Source organism: Limulus polyphemus, unplaced genomic scaffold (genome assembly GCF_000517525.1).
Source record: "Limulus polyphemus unplaced genomic scaffold, Limulus_polyphemus-2.1.2 Scaffold2325, whole genome shotgun sequence".
Taxonomy (NCBI): Eukaryota; Metazoa; Arthropoda; class Merostomata; order Xiphosura; family Limulidae; genus Limulus; species Limulus polyphemus.
Window position 1 is genome coordinate 161,477 of NW_013667935.1, and position 8,235 is coordinate 169,711.

The 8,235-nt window shown below is 37.4% G+C and overlaps 1 protein-coding gene across 1 annotated transcript in view; it reads left to right on the plus strand.

The window, feature by feature from the left end:
* The first annotated feature begins 1,645 nt into the window (after positions 1-1,645).
* LOC106466620 (metabotropic glutamate receptor 3-like) overlaps positions 1,646-8,235 on the plus strand; it is a 23,111-nt gene continuing 16,521 nt past the window's right edge. Inside the window, exon 1 of the mRNA XM_022394661.1 lies at positions 1,646-1,889. The gene's annotated coding sequence lies outside the window, so the exon portion shown is untranslated. The remainder of the gene's footprint in view (positions 1,890-8,235) is intronic.

Below are 8,235 nucleotides of genomic sequence, written 5' to 3' on the forward strand. Positions count from 1 at the left end.
GACACAGACCATCTCGTGTTGCACTGTCCGGTCGACTGCGGTACCGGGGGGGAGGGGGGGGGGGATATGGTACAATCCATGAAGCGGGCGAGGCATTCATTGACTGTATCATGACTACGAATTTGGAGGTGTGAGAAACACCATACGCAACTACTAACTTTGGACCGATAAAATAGAACAAACGGAACTGGTCAACAGTACCCATCGTCAACTTTTGGACCACTCTAATCCAATAGTGGGATTTGACCGTTACTGTTATAGCACACACAAATATATGAAAATTAGCTCTTTTTTCTTTTTTTCGATAACGGGACGCGAGCAGTGGATCTCGGATCCACAGTCTGACACGCTTACCACTGAGTCACTGGGTTTCTGATCCTTAAGTCGATATGGTAAAGATTCTGGCCCTTAAGAAGATACAGTAAAGTTTCTGGCCTGTATTATGATACAGTGTGGTTTCTGGCCCTTTAGACGATACAGTAATGTTTCTGGCCTGTATTATGATACAGTGAGGTTTCTGGCCCTTTAGACGATACAGTAATGTTTCTGGCCTGTATTATGATACAGTGAGGTTTCTGGCCCTTTAGACGATACAGTAAAGTTTCTGGCCTGTATTATGATACAGTGAGGTTTCTGGCCCTTTAGACGATACAGTAATGTTTCTGGCCTGTATTATGATACAGTGAGGTTTCTGGCCCTTTAGACGATACAGTAAAGTTTCTGACCTGTATTATGATACAGTGAGGTTTCTGGCCCTTAAAAGGTTAAATCAGTATTTTTATTATTTGTATTTGGTCTATATAGGAGTGTAGTGCTTTTGTTATGCAGAAGTGGGAAGACCTTATAAAGGGATAGCAGTGTAGTCGGAAGATCTTATAGACGGGTAGTAACGTAGTAGTAAGATCTTATAGACGGGTAACAGCCTAGTAGAAAAATCTTATACACGGGTAACAGCGTAGTAGGAAGATCTGACAGACAGGTAGCAGCGTAGTAGAAAGATCTTATAGCCGGGTAACAGCGTAGTGGGATGATCTTATAGACTGGTAACAGCGTAGTGGGAAGATCTTATAGACGGGTAGTAGCGTAGTAGTAAGATCTTATAGACGGGTAACAGCCTAGTAGGAAGATCTTTTATTGACAGGTAGCAGCGTAATAGGAAGGTCTTATAGACGGATAACAGCGTAGTGAAGCGGTAAGTAGAAAATTCTACACTCCTGCAGCAATTCATCAAAATAATAGTCTGTTCGTATTGAGTAAATCCAAGTAATTGATTCAAGCCCAGGTGAGAGAGAACAGTTTAGATGAACGGCAAAAGGTGTATTGTAATTGTTCTGACTGCGGAGAGAGATCCCTACCCACAACAAGTCCGAGTGGTCAAAGCAACCAAGTTTCTTGTCGTGAACTACAAAGACGATTGTAATGGCTCGGTCCTTAAGTCATCATTCAGTATCATCGGCGGTCGTGCGCACGTAATTTCCTTTTAAATTTCTCGAGAAAGTGAAAGTTAGTGTAATAATACCGGACGGTTATCGATCGGCAGTTTGTGTTGAGACAAGAAACTAGCGCCACCTACAAAAGTATTACTACGGTACTCCACTTTCCGGTCATGAAGTTTCCCTCTCGGCTGATATTGGAGCGTGCTCACCCTTATCCAAGAAACGAGGTGTCGAATTTGTTAGACATTAAAACAGAAGAAGAAAGAAGCTTACAATGGATCAGGAAACTTCGAGAAACTACAACAATTATTATATTCAATTCAATTACTAAAACTCTACCTTAGTTTAATACTAAAGAGAACTAGAAACCAGAAGGCCAGATACGTTCTATGATATTGGCTAAAGAAAGATTGGCCTTTTTACGAACTTGGAAGTTCTGCTGACAAAAGCTAGGTGAGTGTTACTACAGATTTATTATCACAGATAACGTAAAAGTAGTACTGATTAAAGTGGTTCTTCACATAATGTTTTTAAAAGTACGACAATTAAAGTCAGTACTTGAGACAATGGTTTGTTTGTAATTAAGCACAAAGCTACACAATAGGCTATCTGTGCTCTGCCCACCACGGGTATCAAAACCCGGTTTCTAGCGTTGTAAGTCCACAGACATACCGCTGTGCCACTGTGGAGCTTGAGATAATGTTATAAATAGGGAACCCGATTGAAATAATCCGTCTTATTACAAACATATGTATTTAAAGAGCGTAATTTATGCAAAATTAATAATATAACCAAACTGAAAACAAAACAACAACTTAGAATTAATGGAGATAGAAATACATTGTGAAGTTTTGTTTGTTTAAGAACAAAGCTGCCCAACGGGCTATCTGCGCTTTGCCCAATGTAAGGATCAACTTCACGTTTTAGCATTCTAGGCTTTGAAGCTTAACCATCAGATGAGAAATATTTGAATAAGATTATTAAAGTTATAATGCTGAGCTATTAATATGAACATATAACATCAATAATAAGCATCTGTGGAGCCGAAATTTCTCTTGTTATTTATTATAAAAATCTTGTTTAATTGTGTTATTTTTTTCAGTACTATATTTCATAACAAAATGTGATCCGCTGTTTTATTACGGAAAAAAAAAGTTGTTGTATTAGTCGGGATTATATTAACATTAGACACACGCAGAGAAAAAAAGGATCTTAAGAAACCGAACTTAGCTGCAACAATAAACTGGTTCTCATTATAGGTTAACAATGAAATGTTAAACAATGCTGGATTAGTATATGAAGAGTAATTTGAACACCAACTAGGGTTAACAAAGAAAAAGCCAAGTTATAGTCCATTTTTATTACCTTTCTATACATGTATACGTTCGTACCCACATATATACACTGTACATTAAATTGTATACATGGTTCGACACACAACACACATATATACTGTACACTAAAATGTACACACGGTTCGACACACAACACACATACATACTGTACATTAAAATGTACACACGGTTCGACACACAACACACATATATACTGTACATTAAAATGTACACACGGTTCGACACACAACACACACATATATACTGTACACTAAAATGTACACACGGTTCGACACACAACACACATATATATACTGTACATTAAAACGTACACACGGTTCGACACACACACATATGTATTGTACACTAAAATGTACACATGGTTCGACACACAACACACATATATACTGTACATTAAAATGTACACACGGTTCGACACACAACACACATATATACTGTACATTAAAATGTACACACGGTTCGACACACACACATATGTACTGTACACTAAAATGTACACACGGTTCGACACACAACACACATATATACTGTACACTAAAATGTACACACGGTTCGACACACAACACACATATATACTGTACATTAAAATGTTCGTACAAAGACTGCATGAGCCCTCTTCAACGGTACACTTTTTTGAGAAGAAATTTGCCTACACAGTTTAGGTGACACCTGGTTGTGAAAACTGCATACGGTTTAATCCCAGAAAGATAATTGCAGTAATATTACCCAAAAGGTACTCGAGGATATCTCGTCTCTCCAATTATCTTTCAAACGCATAAAAATTCAGCTGAATAATTTGAAAATGGATATAACTTTCAATCTTGAAGTTAAATGGTAATATTCCATGGTGATTACCACCATGGGATATTGGCCTCGAATGGTGAAACGTAAGTATTCTTGGGACATTGTGGTTCTAAAGATCTAGGCTATTACCATCATGGGATATTGGCCTGGAATGGTGAAACGTAAGTAGTCTTGGGACATTGTGGTTCTAAAGATCTAGGCTATTACCACCATGGGATATTGGCCTCGAATGGTGAAACGTAAGTGGTCTTGGGACATCGTGGTTCTAAATATCTAGGCTATTACCACCATGGGATATTGGCCTCGAATGGTGAAACGTAAGTGGTCTTGGGACATCGTGGTTCTAAAGATCTAGGCCATTACTACCATGAGATATTGGCCTCGGATGGTGAGACGTAAGTGGTCTTGGGACATTGTGGTTCTAAAGATCTAGGCCATTACTACCATGAGATATTGGCCTCGGATGGTGAGACGTAAGTGGTCTTGGGACATTGTGGTTCTAAAGATCTAGGCCTTGCCGCTTCTTAAGTTACTGAGCTGTATTTTCATAACTAGTTTATTATTTTGACTGTTTTCAGAGCAAAGCTACATAATGGACTATATATATGCTCTGTCTACCGCGTGGAATCGAATCCCAGATTTTAGAGTTATAAGTACGTAAACTTACATTTACCACACCGAGGGAGGGGGTGGGGAAAGATGAATAGTTCCTTATCTCCATTTTGAAAGATATTTTTAGTGAAGGGATATCCTCAATGCAATGCCTTTTGGGTGATATTACCACGGTTATTTTTTTCTGTAATTGTTTGTTTCCTGATTACTTGTTGGTTTGAGTCGATTTTAATTAAATTTTGTTTACCTTCATTGGCTTTTTGGTGCTGAATATTTGCACATATATAAAGTACACAACAGTTATTCTGATTTTAACATTTGAAAGGAAAGAAAAGCGCATAAAAGCCGTATCTCCTTACCCTTGGTGATATTTTATTATAATTTTCAGGCATCAGGGCTAATAAATAAAATTAAGGAACAAAATGCACTGTAGGGAGGGTTAAATGTACCTAAATCAGTGGCGGATCCAGGATTTTCAAAACGGGAAGGCGCGATGATTCTGAACGTAAAGGAGGAATTTTCGGGACTTCCCAGGTTGGGGTTAAATGGGTTATTTAGATTTTGTATAATGTTTGCTAGATGTCGTTGTTATTGCTTTTTTTTTCTTTTAATTTAATATGAAATTTCACTACATTCTTCCCTCCTCAAAGATCCAATGTTTGCAATTATTTTAAATTTTATTTTCAAAACTGGGGGGGGGGGGGCACCCAAACGCGCCGGGCCTATATCTACCCTTGTAAATGGAAGCGGTTGTGGTGTTCTCAGATTCACTGACTTCTCTCAGAGTAAAAAACCGCTGGATAACAAGAGGTTCGCCTGACTTTAACTGGGTTTGTCAAAACAAAGATAGTAGACATAAGATTGCACACAGTATCAATTTCTATTCACACAACACAGTCAAAGTTAAAGTTAATAAGACATTTGTTCGTCATGCGTCTTTACTGGAGAGAGGGATGTGGACGTTTGTTTAAAAGCTTCCAACAGCTGTTAGCAGTTAAAACTTAAGATAACTTAACTTCTTTTATGCTATTCCGGACTGAGAGAACATGACATTATTTAGCGACAATAATGACGTCAGTTTCTCTCAAGACACAGGCATCACTCACGTGAAAGATGATCATACTCACTTCAAAATAAGAGATGTTATATCCCTGGAGAATCACCCGAATAGCTAGTAAGAGGGATCAGTGCTGCTTTATATACACAAAAAACTACGTTAGAGCAAAATTTTCTAATAGGAAGCATATGCTGTGCCCTCGTTGACTGACCCAGTTTCGTGAGTAAATAGGATGAAAGGAACTTAGTGACTCCTTGACCAACTATCTGTACTAACAGAAAAAACTGAAAGTATATAGAAATCTAAAAACATCTTCTAGTAACTGAGGACGTAGTGAATATGTGGTAAGATTTGTATACTACATTTCTCCCCCCCCCCCCTCTCCAATTAACTTTAAGCCAACCCAGCTGTCCTTAGCTATAAAATTTAAAAATTAAAGTTAACCCATGTATTGGCAAGGAAATTGTGTAACGTAATCTCACCCCTGCATAACATTTGCCAAATACCATGAGAAATACAACTTTATACAGTACAAAAGATTAGTAGTTCCTACAAAACATTAAACAAATGTAATATAATAATACAACACAATTGAACATGCAAATACAAGTTACAAAAACATAAGTTACATACAAAAATAAATGGTTTTAACATGAAAAATGAAACACAAAACTCTTCAACGTAAATTGAAAATAGCAAAACAACGAGAAAAGCAAACTAAAACAAAATGAAGTAAGCTTTAACCAAAGATATAATACCGAAATGCATTAAAACACATCAAAATAACTTTAAACAAAAAAAATGCATGCAAAATAACCTTTAAATAAAATACATAAAACACATGAAAAGAAAATGAAACTCTTCATAAAGCACAATGGTATTTGTTAAAAAACTAATTTCAACCCCCCCTCCTCCAGTAGCACAGTGGTATGTCTGCGGACTTACAACGCTAAAAACAGGATTTCGATACCCGTGGTGTGCAGATAGCCCTTTATGTAGCTTTGTGCTTAATTATAAACAAACATTCACAAAAATGCGCGCAAAAATCCCTTTTACATAATACACAATGGTATCCTTAAAAAAGGCTTCACCTTGGTAACCTTGGTCTGTCTTTTCCAGGTATCTGTCGAGACATATACTATATACCCCCAAAAAATATCGCTTCATTATGCTTATAAATCATCGTATGCCAACTTATAATTATATTAGAATAATGAGCTTCCGTATTCAAGTAACTATATTATTTATTTGTTTAAACACCATATATTATTAAGTATCATTTTCTCTAACTAACCTGTTTGTTATCCCTGAGCCACCGGGGGAGGAGGAATTACTGAAAAAATGAAAGTAATATAAAGATTCATGCACAAACTGAAGCAACATCAGAAAAAGTAATGTGAAATTATAGGGTTTATGATGCATTTGTTTTCTTAGTAAACACCGTTTGTTTGTTTAAAAATATATCCTTGCAAAGCAGCACAAAATATTATATGTGCAGAGCCGTTTCTAATTTTGATATGATGGACTAGAGGGAAGCCAGATGGTCAACAGCACCCATCACCAACTCTTGCCAGATCGAACAGTAGGATTAAATCATTACTCTTATAGTGCACCCACAGCAACAAAGTGCGAAGCGCGTTCTTGAAGCAACGAGCCGCGAATATTAAACCCTCGGGTTCACACCCCAAGTTACTAGGCCACGCCCGACCCTCAGACTTTTAGATCTCATTGTTTAGTTCTATTAATTCTTACAACCACTGGCTAGCATTTATGAAAAAATTTTATTATTGTAGATAACTTATTTATTTAATTATCTTTAATTACGGTGTTTGAGAAAGACGTCAAGCCAGCCGCCCGTTAGCCTAATTTTTTAACTTGCAACAAGAGAAAAAACATTTTTCTTACTTTAAAAATGCCCCCAGTAGCACATCGGTATGTCTGCGGACTTACAACGCTAGAAACCGGGTTTCGATACCCGTGGTGGGCAGAGCACAGATAGCCCTTTGTGTAGCTTTGTGCTTAATTTCAAAACAAACAAACAATACTTTAAAACCTATTTTACCTGATAATCATTCTATATAGCTTTTTCACCTAACACACACCCGAAAGAACCACCTTCTACCTTTTAATTGCCCAAAAGAACCTTTCTTTTTTACATTACAACTGCCCAAAACAACCATACTATATAATTTAACAACAACCCCAATGAACCTTTCTTACTTTGCAACCTTTTATTTTACAACTGCGAAGAAAAAAAACTCACAATCCCTTGCAACTGCCGAAAATCACATCTTTTTAACCTAACAACAACCCAAAAAAAGCCTCTTCATACCCTACAACCGCTCAAGATAACTATTTTTGTTTTACAACTGCCCAGAACACCTCCCCCTTTTTACCTTACAACTACCCCCAAAAAACGTGTTTTTACTTTACAGTTGTCTAAAATAATCTGTTTTTTTATTCTCTGAAATCACCTTAAATATACATGTCTTGTTTGTTTTTGAATTTCGCGCAAAGCTACACGAGGGCTATCTGCGCCAGCCGTCCCTAATTTAGCAGTGTAAGACTAGAGGGAAGGCAGCTAGTCATCACCACCCACCGCCAACTCTTGGGCTACACTTTTACCAACGAATAGTGGGATTGACCGTCACATTATAACGCCCCCACGGCTGAGAGGGCGAGCATGTTTTGTGTGACAGGGATTCGAACCTGCGACCCTCAGATTGCGAGTCGAGTGCCTTAACCACCTGGCCATGCCGGGCCTATATACATGTCTTATAGCTCTTGAAAAAAAATATTTTTGTTTTACAACTGCCCAGAACACCTCCCCCTTTTTACCTTACAACTACCCCCAAAAAACGTGTTTTTTACTTTACAGTTGTCTAAAATAATCTGTTTTTTTTATTCTTTGAAATCACCTTAAATATACATGTCTTATAGCTCTTGAAAAAAAATATTTTTGTTTTACAAC